The 13,061-nt window shown below is 39.4% G+C and overlaps 2 long non-coding RNA genes across 2 annotated transcripts in view; one reads left to right on the top strand and one right to left on the bottom strand.

The window, feature by feature from the left end:
* The window catches only part of LOC107974759 (uncharacterized), a 235,738-nt gene that overhangs the window by 207,018 nt on the left and 15,659 nt on the right, over window positions 1-13,061 (top strand). The window lies entirely within an intron of this gene.
* Window positions 1,283-12,939, bottom strand: LOC107974758 (uncharacterized). Its single transcript, XR_001717746.3, has 2 exons — window positions 11,289-12,939; window positions 1,283-1,506 (listed from the first exon to the last, which is right to left on the bottom strand). It is a non-coding gene; the product is annotated as an uncharacterized LOC107974758 (long non-coding RNA).

Genomic DNA, 13,061 nt, shown 5'->3' with positions numbered 1-13,061 from the left:
TGATTTATTCTATAAAAGAAATTGATTTCTATATGGAGGGCAGGGGCAATATTACAGGGTAGGAGAAGTCATTGTTTATGTATCACAAGCAGTTCTCAAAAATAGTGCTTCCCTGATTTGCTTAACAAAAGGCAGATTCCCAGAGCATTTGAACTACCTTGGGTATAAGGAGAGAGGGAGTTGGGTAGGAGTGGGGCAAATGGAAAGCTAGAGATTATAGGCATTTGACACGTTAAGAAAGATGGTGCAGTAGAATGAAATAGCACGAGGAAGAGAATACTGGCTTGACTAAAGAGAGAAAATAACTGAGAATTTCAGGACCTTTGGTGTAAGGGAGAGCTAGATCTATGAAGGAGCTTGAAACTAAATGGGAATCTATTGTTTAGTGGGCCTGAGATGTTTCTGATTTTGAAGTGTGTGTGTGTGTGTTTAAATGGTAATCAATGCATATTTTCAAATGTTTTCGAGACTTACAAGGATATACAATAAAAGTGCTCCTATAATCACTGCCTCTTAAACCACCCAATCCCAATCTTGGAGGCAACTGATGTTACCAGGTTTTTTGTGTGTCCTTCCAAAGATGTTTTATGCATGTATAATATGACTATATTTATTCTCTTCCTTTGCCAATATGGAGGAAAGCTTTTTGAGAGTTACATGCTTTGAATAAGAGAGAAGATCCAGAGCATTAGAACTGGCCAGAATGCCAACTCATTTTCTTGAGAGACAAAAAGAAAACAGAAAAATAATCTGCTGAAAATGGAGCAATACATACAATAGTTTGAATGAGGGTGACTATTAGATGTCCCTATTTATTTGTATTATGGAATATATTGGGGTATTGTGCCCTGCCTGGTGTTACTAGACATACATTAAAATAGAGGAGGTATAACTTATTAAGGGAGTACCATCTGAATGGCAAGGTAACCTAAGCAAAGGAGGACTGTCCTTTAGAGCTCTGTCACATTATAGCTTAGATAGGTTTTCCAAGATTTATTATGCAATATTCATTTTCAGGACTTCAGGAATTTAATTTCAAAGTTATACCTAGAAAGAAGAAGTAAACGTCTTTGACCTATTGAGTTCTTTTTATCTCTGGTTATGATATAGCCTGTTTTCTCCTTAAATTCCAACTCCTCAAGGCCAGAAACTGAGCTTTATTTATCCTTCTATTTTCTACTTAGTCTAGTGATTAGAATATGGTAGATACTCTGTAAATATGTGATGGACGAATGACTAAATGAATACGTTTCTAAATAATCAACCAATCCATCAAACCATCTATGGCTTAATTTCTTTACTTTCCGACAGTGAGTATTTTCATTTCAGTTTTAATTAAAATATGGAAAAAGGCACAATCATTCAGTTTTTAGTATTGCTCTGTGGCAAAATTTCATGAAATTCACGGTGGCCATTCTTATGTTAGTTTTGCTAGATTAACATATCTTAAAATTCTTTTCTTTTTCTGTTTTATCTTCAGTTTCCAAAAGGGCAAAATATCTTTATCTGGAATAAAAAGCAAATTTAAAAAAAGAAATTAATTAAGCACTTAACATTTTTTTAAACATACATTTTAGCATTAGAGGGGTGATAAAATCAATCATTTCAAATGTGCTGTATGAGGGGGGTTCGATTTAATTAATTTACTTAAAAGGTGACGCAATCTGCACAATTAGAATATCAATAAAAACACAGCTGTTACATATAAAACAAACTCTGAAAGAATTTCCATTATTATGATTGCTAAAACAACAACAACAACAAAACATGCTTTGCACAGCTTTGTTATCAGGAACCTTTGCATTTGACATTTTGGAAGCAAGAAAAGGGAATGGCTTGACAAGTTGAAAAGCCAATTCATCATGATGTCTGACATTTGGGAGCTGATATTATTGTCTGCAATTTAAAGTTCAGAATTGATAAAGTGCAATCATATAGTCCAGCAAACAAAGGGTCTTATTGAAATGTATGTACTCTGGGAAAACAACACCGAGTCACAAAAACTTGATGGTTTTGAATTTGAATGTTTATTCCTCCTCCTCTCATCCCCAATTTCTCCAAAAAAGTGAGTTTCTACCTTCTGCAAAAAACAAAATTGTACGTACAAAAAACCTGATTTTATATAGGGGGATTTATGAAGGGGGATTTTATATAGTGGATCTAAAAATACACTATATGACCTTTCTCATCATGGTTAAGAGACTTTTCTTAAACGTATATCATGTAATATTTGTTGACTATTTGTTGGCTTTGTTTCTTATCAAAATATGAAGGCACATGAAAATATGTTCAACGCCACTATGGAGATTCTGTGTAATAGTTCTTACGCTGCTGTGTGCTTATACATAAGGTTTACTGGTTAGGGATTCCTATCTGGTAACATTAGCAGGCATTTTTGGGAGCATTTGCATCAGAACATAACCAGTTGGAGAAATTCTTCAGCAACTACAGCCTCAAAAGTCACAGAAGGTGCCTCTGAGTGCTCAGATGATCTCCTGTCCTTGAATCTGGTCATCCACTTTCCTTTTCATCAAAGGAATCAGCATTAAGATTGGGAAATGGGCATCAATGATTTTATGTTCATTTCTGTCCTTGTCTAGCAGTGACGATTCTGCTGCTCTCTCAAAGTTTGGCTTGCTTCGTGTACTGTGCCCAGATTTCTTGCACTTACTCTTGGATCAACAAAGCAAAATATTCCTTTTATTCCTTTCTTACAAACACTGCAAGAAAAAGCACCTAATGATTTGTACAATTGACAACTGCAACCATTGCTCTAGGGCAGAGTGAGGAGAACTCATATTCTCTCTAATATAATCTAGAAGTGCCTGTTCATCTACCTTATGACTGAGGCATGCATTTCATTGCTGCTCTGTGATCTAATTCAGAGGAGAGATAGCTGCTGCATTTACAATTGATATATAAAAATAGCTGGTTTCACTAGACACTATCTGACGTCAACGGAAACATTAAAAAGCAGTGACCAGTCTGCAGAAAGTCTTGGTTGAAGCTAGTGCAGCTCAGTCTGCAGATACTTAAGCCATACCATTTTTTCCTTTTGACAAACAGCCATCTTTTCCTATTGCAAGGTAATTTTCATCAATCATTTAGCAAATATATGGTCAAAGTTCAAGCTCTTTTCACTACACCATAGTGCATAATTCTGTGTCAAAGTTTAGCCACGTTTGAGAATGATTCATATTCTGTGGATATGTTAGGAATGGATTTATGAGGACCCTTGGAAATTTCTCAGTAGAATCCTATGTAATCTGAAGCCCACAGACTAACTTTTACTATATTAGCTTCCACCACGGGCTTTTCTAGAGGTGACTGATGCAAAAAGCCATTAGACTCTTAATAGTGACCAATGTAGTGCTGAGGTCCTCTTGCAAAATCTTTCCAGGATATGGAGCTTACACCAGGAACCAGATATGAATATAAAAATGCCAGACAGAGTCAGGCTCACGAGTCTGCCAAATCTGTTACTCTGTAAAACGTTCTGCTGCCCTTCCTCCAGTATGAAGTCTCTTCCCCATTCCTCACTATCAAGCTAAATTTGATTCTGCAAATGACCCTAACAAGTCTTGCCTGACCACTCTGACATATTATCTTTCCCCTTCCTCATCAGACTACTCCAGTTCTTGGTCATTGATCTAGCTGAAACTGTCATCAGCTCTCTCTTAATTGCACTTTCCCAAAAGAATGCCTGCCTGACTCCTGTTCACACCATCTTTCAACATACCTTAGTTGCAATTTTTCTTTTTTTTGAGACGGAGTCTCGCTCTGTCACCCAGGCTGGAGTGGAGTGGCGCAACCTGGGCCGACTGCAACCTCCACCTCCCGGTTTCAAGCGATTCTACTGTGCCAGCCTCCCGAGTAGCTGAAATTACAGGCATGTACCACCACACCTGGCTGATATTTTTATTTTTAGTAGAGATGGGGTTTCACCATGTTGGCCAGGCTGGTCTCGAACTCCTGACCTCAAGTGATCCACTTGCCTCGGCCTCCCAAAATCCTGGGATTACAGGCGCGAGCCACCATGCTTGGCTGTAATCTTTCTAAAATACCAATCTGATTATGTTAGCCCCTGGCTTGACAACTGTCAATGTCTCGCTGTGTGAGAGATCCCCTACCTTTATGTCTTTTAACCAGGCCAACTCATCCATATCCTAGCCAGAGGTCAACTAAACAAATCTTTGGTCTTTTAGGCCTTAGAATTGTTGATTTTTATTCTCCCCTTGCTTCTGTTATCCAATCATTCCTGCAACCACTTGCCTTGTGATACTCTTCCCTTTTACCCCTCACCCTTGACAGATTTAGCTATCTTAATGTTGGGCAGTTGTGTTCTCTTTTAAACATGGTTTCTACTAGTCTTATGAATGCTCAGATGACCACTCTGCTTCACCAGTATCCAAACCTTGGCCTCATACTGGAACATGATTTACCACCTTCTTGGAAATGAATTAGGTACTCTCCCATTACATGCAGAATAAAACCCAGAATAAAACAATACACAAAACCCCAACCCACCGTTCCAGACTCTCCTTCCACCAATTCCTACTATACACCTGTATATCAGCCACATAGCCCACCACAATCTTTCATTCTTTCATCATTGTGCCATGCTGTGTCATATCTTGAAAACACTTCCACTATTCTCTATTTGACACATTAATCATTGAATATCAAACTTAAATGTCATCACCTCCAACCAATTTAATTGATTCAATGTATATGTTCCCATGAAAATGCATATTTATCTCTAGCACACGTGCTTTGTAACGGCTTCATGTTCATCTGTTTTCTTCCCTAAAACTTGACTTTCCATAATGAAAATCAAGTTGTATATCTTTATATCCCCAGCACACAACAGAGTCTGTCAAATGATGGTTCCTCAACAAAGTGTTTGTTGATTGAACAAATAACCTACACCATACATTTGAGCATATCTTGATTTTTTTACTTGTACTGTCCAATAATTAAGTGTATGTCATCTATGCATTATTGCCTTTGATTACTCACAGGCATGATGTGCTGCAGGTATTATTTTTAATTACCTGTATACTACCTTGGTCAGTGTTCAGAATTCACATTTGATGAGCTATCTTTTTTGATATTATCTTCTGGTTTTGGTTTTACCTATATTATAATATTTTCACTTATTAATATTTCCTTTCAAACTTAAAATTTTAGCCTTTATCATTTCTTAGGAAGGCACTTAGATGATGGAGGATTAAAGTTTGTTATGCCAGTTAATCTGGAGGCCCAGGTGGAGGAGAATATTTGTCACTATAGAGATGTGTAATGATACCTCCTTTGGTCATGTTTGTGTCCTGCAGTCATTATTTAATTCAACATTTAATAATTGAGAGATAGCTTTGTTTCAATCCAGACTCTGTTTCTAAATAGATCTGGAGATTTTCATGTTGTTCTTCAATTTGTGTGTTCAGCCAGTTCACGCAGCTGCCTACTCAAGACTATCCCATCACACAAGTATCTAAAACTCATTATGGTCAAAATGTGAACCAATGATCCATCTTTCTAAATGTGTGCATTCTGGAATGTCTCCCATTTTTATATTTAACATAACAATTTCTTGATTTTTTTCTAATTAGAAACTTGAGAATACCTTTAAATCCTTTTTCTTCGTGACCACCCCCCATATTCAGTCTAGCATTAAATCCTGTGTTTTCAAACCCATCCATTTTTCTTCACCCCCATTGTCATTATTCTAATCCAAACCATCATTGTCTCTCTCCTGAATTCTTGCAAAGTCCTTTTATTTGCTTCCTCCAATTTATTCTGCACATAGCATCCTAGGAAATCTTTTAACAAACAAATATGATTACTTCCCTCTCTTACTTAAAATCCTTTAATGGCATCTGATTGCCTTTAAAATAAAGTCCAAAATGCTTCTCATAGTCCACATGACTTTGCATAACCTCTTCAGTTCCATCTCAGCCTCCTCCAGCCTCTGTTTTCATGAGCCTCACTGAAACTATTCCTGATATACAAGCATTTCATGCCTCTACTTAGGCTGCTCCCCATGCTCTTCCTGAATCTTCCTCCCTCTTCACCTGGCCAGTACCTACACATCCTCTGGAACTCAATTAAAGCACCACTTCTTCTAGAAACCTACTACGACCCCTAGATTAAGTTAAGTACTTCTTTTGTACGTGCATTCACCTACAACTCATAACTTTCACATATATATTTTATCACGTTTGTAATTATGTAATTGTGTAATAATTTCTTTTAGCTTTCCCTGCTATCATGCAAGTTTCTTCCAAGAGGACAAGTATGTTTACATATTGCTCACCTCTGTATCTATAGAATATAGGAGAGTACCTGACAAATAGTGGTGTTCAATTAAAATACTAATTCACTGAATGAATGAATGGATGTCTGTTTTCTGTGAGGGTTCAGCTATTAGTTGAGACTCTGAATTTTTAATTTAGGCTTGGGTGAAAGATTAACATCTCAATGGCCAAGTTGATGATACTGTCACAGGATACTTGGGGAGTTGCTTCGCCAGGCAGAAACCTCTGTGGCTGGCAGTGCCTTATGCCTGAGTATTGCTTGTGCCTGCTGGGCTCATTCCACCCACTCAGCCTGGTAGGCTGTACTCAGCTCGTGCTACTGGCTTGGATCCTACACCTGCCAAGGGCCAGCCAGGTACAGAGAGGCAAGAGGTCTGTGGGCGAGTGAGCATGGGTTCCGGCCACTGCACACACCCAGGTGCTGGCACAGGTGTTGGCTCTGTGCAAGGCTGTGGCTGGACCAGATGTACCACACATGGCTTCTGCTCTGGGCACGTGTGTCTGGATGAGGGGAATGTGGTGGATCCTGGAAGCTTGCATATGTCAGGAACCACAGAGTCAAAGAAAGTGTCACAGCCCTGGCTTGGGGAGCCCCTAGGTCTGGGCTCCCCAGAGGGCTGCAGCTCTACTTTCCATCTTGTTGCCTGCAACATGGTGAGGTGGAGTGGGGGGCGGGGTTCAGCCCTGTTTGTGTTAGAGCTCTTTCAGTCCCACCATTTGGCAGGTCCCGAGGTCTTGTCCTGCATCTAGGAAAAATGAGGTACACAGACAACTGGAGGGTAAGCAAGGTGGAGAGGAGCTTCACTGGATGACAGAACAGCTCTCAGGAGACCCAGAGTGGGTAGCTCCTTTCTGCAGGCAGGTCATCCTGATGAGTGTCCAGTTCTCAGTGAAGAGGAGGCCCATAGTGGGTAGCTCTCTGGACCGGGGACTCTACCTGGAACTGGCAGCCTGGTTTCTAGGCTTTGGGCCATCCCTGCATTGAAAGTGGAATTTCACCTGGGACCTGCCTCTTTCTGCTGAGAAGGCTGTCTGCCTCCTGCTGCCATCAACATCATCACAATGTCACAGCGCCCAGGCTGTTCATGGCTCAGGGGTGCCTGTGGGCTCTTGCTGAGCCACCCTCACCCCTGCTCAGTCTCCCTCCCATGCTCATCAGCACTCAAAGTCTGGAGGGAGCCAAGGTGGCAGGGGGCTGGCCTGTCAGTGCCACTGGGAGTGTGTACACACCAAGTTGGGTAGTGACAACACCTGGGCTCGGCCGCAACTTTGTTCCACCCAGGAGCAGGTGCTGGGAGGAGGGAGAGGCCAGGGAGTGGGAGCAGGTACTTCTGAGCCTGTGGGGGACAGGGGCATTTCCTGAGCCCCCAAAAGGCAAGAATGCCCCCATACAGAGCCTCAGCTGGGTGCTGCAGTTGCTCCCAGGAGTGTGGGGCTCCCACCCCCCAACTCAGTAAGGGGCAAGGCTCCCACTAGCTCTGTGGAATGTGCAGCCCCAGCTGCACCTACCCGGCTGCAGCTGGCATCTTTGCAGCAGCCACTCTGGATGGGCCACTGCTGCCATCAATAACGGGTAAAACATATTACAGGTTATTCTTTTTGGTAAAATTGCTTTCCTTTTGCTTGCCTTGGTGAAAGCTCTTCACACTTGAAAACAGCATATATAGGAAAACAGTAGGTTCTATCAAGGTTTTCTCAAAATAGGAAGAGATATTGTGATTCTGAACTTGTGTTAATTGCTGAGGTTGGCATATCATTGAAAAGTCGTACCTTGCCCTTTTGTTTAGGTGCTGCAGTAACTATGTTTGTATGTTATTGTGCAGATACATGTACATAGCTAATCACTGAAAGCCACCACTAAGCAGCTGTCGATGGAAAATGCAGAGCAATCAAATAAAATCAATAAAGATGGCTGAGAGCAGTTGCAGAAAGAGGGTGGTACAGACTTCATACGGTCTGACCTGTTTCAGGCCACTTTGTGTTTTTGGCTTAAATACATTTATTGTAACCATTTTGCTATTGGTAAGTATTTCAGGAGTCTTGAAAAAATAGAATAACTTTTTTTCTTACTTATAACTTCTATATTTAGTGCAAAGATCATGAGCTTTGGCATCAGGCAGTCCTGGGTTTAAATTCTACTTAGAGATTTTGTAATGCTAAGAACATTATTATCCTTTAGGAGGCCTTGCTCCTTTTATTGCATGGTTATCAAGGTTGAAATAAATAACATGTTCAAAATAACCAGAAAGCTTGATGAATGTCAGTTTCTCATTCCACACACCATCCCTTGAGTTTTTACTTTTATTTTTTCTTTACCTAAACTCATTTACCTGGTTTTTCTGGTCTGTGGGGCCCTTGGTAACCTTCTTTAATTTCTAAGGTATTGGAAATTAAAGAAATTACTTTTCTACTTGAATATTGGGTTACAGATTCTCCAGAATTCTATAACTTAGGGAAATTTAAATCTTCTTTAAACATATTAGTAACTAGTAAAACATACTAGTTCTCTATTTTTACTGATGAAGAGTCTGTTTCGACTGACTAAAATCTTTAGAATCCTTCATTAATATGCTATATGGCCACAGTTGATCAATTTCTAGTTGAATATTGTAAGCTTAGGTGAACTAAGGTCATCTAGAATCTTATTGATTTAATATAGTGGGAGGGAGATAAATGGCTGAGAGAAAGATGGGCAATTATAATGGAGTCTAGTACAAAGATCATGGGATCTGTAGTCAAATCCTGGGTTAAAGCCATCTTTTGCTCATGTAAACTTGAATAGATAATTTAAAATCCCAAAAACTCAGTTTATTTATAAAATTGGATACTTAGTATACAATTATACAAAATAATTAGTAAACAGTCATACTAAATCATAGTATTTAGAATGCCTTCCCTGTATAAAGTATATAAATTTTATACATGCATTATTTCATTTAACAGTCACAAAAACTACCAAAATTGGACACTAGAGCTTTACTTAGTATCCAATTTTGGTAAAGTTTTTGTGACTATTAAATGAAATAATGCATGTATAAAATTTATATACTTTATACAGGCAAGGCATTCTAAATACTATGATTTACTTTTTTCACAACAGAAGGTAAAGTGTAGTTCCCAATTTAGGCCTTTTTCTTGCATATGCAAAGGAGTGTCTGATTATGTATCTGGGAAAGAATATAATGAAAAATAGAGGGCAGAGGAAAGGGGAAGAAAGCAAGCAATATTTTTTCAATTCTTTGAATTTCCTAGGGCATGATATTCTAACTCATGCTTATCTGGTAGATGCTTGGAGGGAAGGAAGATGACTTTGGGTGCATCTTCCATCATCACAGTGTCCGGAATTCCTGGATGCCTACCAGAGTAAACTGGTTCAGCTTTTTCTGAAGCAGACATTCCAAGCAACAAAAGAGGCTCCGTCCTACCCCTCACCCGTAGACTTGATCTGGTGTCTATTGAGCTGCTGGGATTGGACAAAAAGATGGATAAGCTGGTCCCAAAGATTTTTTTCTGAGATGGGGTCTTGCTATGTTGCCCAGGCTGGTCTGAAACTCCTGGGCTCAAGTGACCCGCCTGCCTCAGACTTTCAGTATTACAGGCATGGGCCACTGTGCCCATCTTCTACAAAGCTTTTAAGTGATAGGAACAGAGCCTAGTTTTAGCCCCATCCCAAGGGCCCCATGGGACATAGTGGAATTGACTGGGCAGTCATTTGCATAACCAGGTTCTATTCATTGTGATATCACTCCCTGAATTCTCCTACTCTGGTTACCATTCAGCATTGGTAATTGGGGTAGATGAGATGGGGGTAGGTATCTTAGAATTAATGAAAACTAGAAAACAAAAAGGATGATAGATGACTAATACCCTTTTAGCCCTCTGCTTACCTTCAACAACAATTCACTCATCCTCTCTCAGCTGATAAATTTGCTTTCAATTTCACTGAGCAAACTGTGGCAATCAGAAGAGGTCCACAAGTTCCCACACCACATCTATCCACCAACTGGCATCCTCACCCTTATACTCACTTTCCTCTTGCTGTAGATGAGGTGTCCGTGTTCCTAGTAAGGACATCCTCTTCAATTGTTTATCAGATTCCAGCCTTCTCACATTCTCAGGAATATTACCCCAGAAATGCTCCTCTCTTGCATCATCAATTTTTTTCTCCAGTTGAATTATTTTCATTCATCTACTTATATGCTATTATTTTAATAATCTCAAATAAACCCTCTCTTTACCCTATTTTTCCCTGTAGCCTATCACTCCATTTCTTTGCTCTCCTCTACCACAAAACCCCTCAAAAATATGGCATATAGTCATTTCTAGTTTCTCCTTTCTCATTCTCTTTTAAACCCACTCAAATTGTGTCTTTGTTTCTATCATTTTAGTAAAGATGCTCTTGTCAACAATGATTTCAAGTTACTAAATCCAAAGGTCAAATTCTCAATCCTCATTTTATTTGTCCTTTCAGCAGCATTCAACCTGATAAATCACATATTTCCTTTCTTTTCGAAGTGCTTTTTTCACTGGGCTTTCAAGACACCACTCTCTCCTGGTTTTCATCCTCCTTATTGACCATTCCTTAGTCTTTACTGATTCCACTCTACCTCCCTCGTTTTAATATTGGAGTGTTCCTCGTCTCAGTAAGTGATCTTCTTCTTTTCTCTAGTTGCACTCATTTCCTTGGTAATCTTATTGAATCTCTTGGTTTTAAGTCCTAATAACTCATTAATGATTATCAATCTGGATCTTTCTCGTGAAATCCAGACACATACATGCAACTGCTCTCTTGACATCTGCCCTTGGAGTTTCATGGGTACATTTAATTTATCACATCTAGAGCGGGTCTCTGAATTTTACCTGCTTTTTACTTTTCTTCCCCCTTTTAGCTCATATCAAATCAAGTTTTCTTAGAGTCGTCCATGCTTCTTCTTTCCTTCTCACACCATAAAAAAGTTCAAATAGACTTACCCTCACAATATACCCATAATCTACCACATATTTTCACTTCTGCTGTTACTGGCCGACGTCATCATCTGTTACCAGAATTGCTACAGTAGACTCCAAACTGGTTATCCATTTCTACTCTTGTCCCCTTCAGTCTCTTGTTAACACAGTGCCCAGAGTCATCCTGTTAAATCATAATGCAGATGATGTCAACAACTTCTCATCTCAAATAGAACCAAAGACAAAGTTCTGTTAAGGTCTATAAGGCCCTACATGATGGGTCCTCCGTTACCTCTGGACAAAATTCTATTATATCATCCCCCTTGCTCTGTTTGATCTTACTACAGTGGCCTTCTTGCTGTTCTTTAGCATGCCAAAAACATATCCATCTGAGGATTTTGCACTTCTTTTCCAATTTGTGCCTCAGCATGTGCTACCCAGAAATGGAGGCATAGAGCTTATGTGATGTTTTCAGGGAGTTCAATCCCAGGGCACAGGTGAGAAGGGCAAGAAGAATGACGCAGGGAAGGAGGAAGAACCAGGGCAAGGACACGTTATTGCGCCTGCTTCCAGTTACTGCAGTTAGCTGCTCAGTTCACTGGCATACACTCTTGAGCAACCTTGAGTGTTCCTGGGGAACACAAAGGAAGAAGAGCTCAACCAGATGATCTTCTCTTGCATTGGTTGAAGTTTATCTACGTGGATAAACTTCCAACTTGCACTTCCATGCCCTTCCAACTTGCACATGTGTGGGTTTAAGTGCTCACGAGTCTATAGTACTATCAATGGGAAGCCCTGGGGCAGAATAAAAGAAGTGAAATCAATCAGAGCCCACACAGAGCAGGAACAAGACACATTGGGATCTCAGAGATATATAAGAGATGTTGGATAAACTCTTGCTGGAGTGTTCTTCTCCAGGTGTTGGTATGGCTCACTTTAGCTTTGAACAAAGGTGTTGTTTTCTCAAATTCCATCTTCTCAGTGAGATGTTTTCTCACCTTCCCTTTTAAAATTGTAGTACCCTATCCCCTTTCACTGCTTTATTTTTCCCATATCACTTTCTAAAATGCCATAAATCTACTTTTTTATTTTGTTTATTGCCAGTCTCCTTCACTAAACTTTAAGCTACAGGAGAGCTGTGAGTTTGGTGTGCCTTATTCATAGTTGTATCTCCAGCCTATCACATAAATAAATACATTCAGTAAGTACTTTGTTAGTGGATTATTTATAGAAATTATTGAAACTGAGGTGGTGAGCTTTTGTGATAAGCTTTGAATTAGATATATGAAATATGTTAATCAATGCATAGATTATGTGTTTCTTTTGTCAAATAATCAAATATCCTAAGCATTAAAAGATAGGGTGCAGTATTTCTTAGGTGGATTCTAAAGCAAATTATTGAATGAGAAGATACATTAATGTTCACTGATCAACAAGACATTTGTTTACACAGCTTCTTTATTTCTCTAAATTGCCTTTTATTGAGCGGTTTATTAAGTCTCTGTGGAAATAACCACAAGGGTTGGCAACAAACTTATTCTTTGTTCTGCCCTCTCTTGGATGTTAACAGTGGGTCCCTGTGAGTTAGACAGTGATAGAAGGCTTATTAACATCACTTTCTGAGAAAAAGGGAATGTGGAAACAAGAAGGTGAAATGAAAAAAATGAGTACAATTAGATCCCATAAGCTTACTTAAGAATCATAAATTATGATATGTTATTAAAAATAGTCATTATTGATCTTCCTTAGCTATTCTAATGCTGCCAGAAGTAATGATGTCCTCTGCAATTATAAATG

The sequence above is a fragment of the Pan troglodytes genome, chromosome 4 (genome assembly GCF_028858775.2).
Source record: "Pan troglodytes isolate AG18354 chromosome 4, NHGRI_mPanTro3-v2.0_pri, whole genome shotgun sequence".
NCBI lineage: Eukaryota > Metazoa > Chordata > Mammalia > Primates > Hominidae > Pan > Pan troglodytes.
Note: the sequence above shows the minus strand (reverse complement) of the source record. Positions and strands in the feature narration are given on the sequence as shown.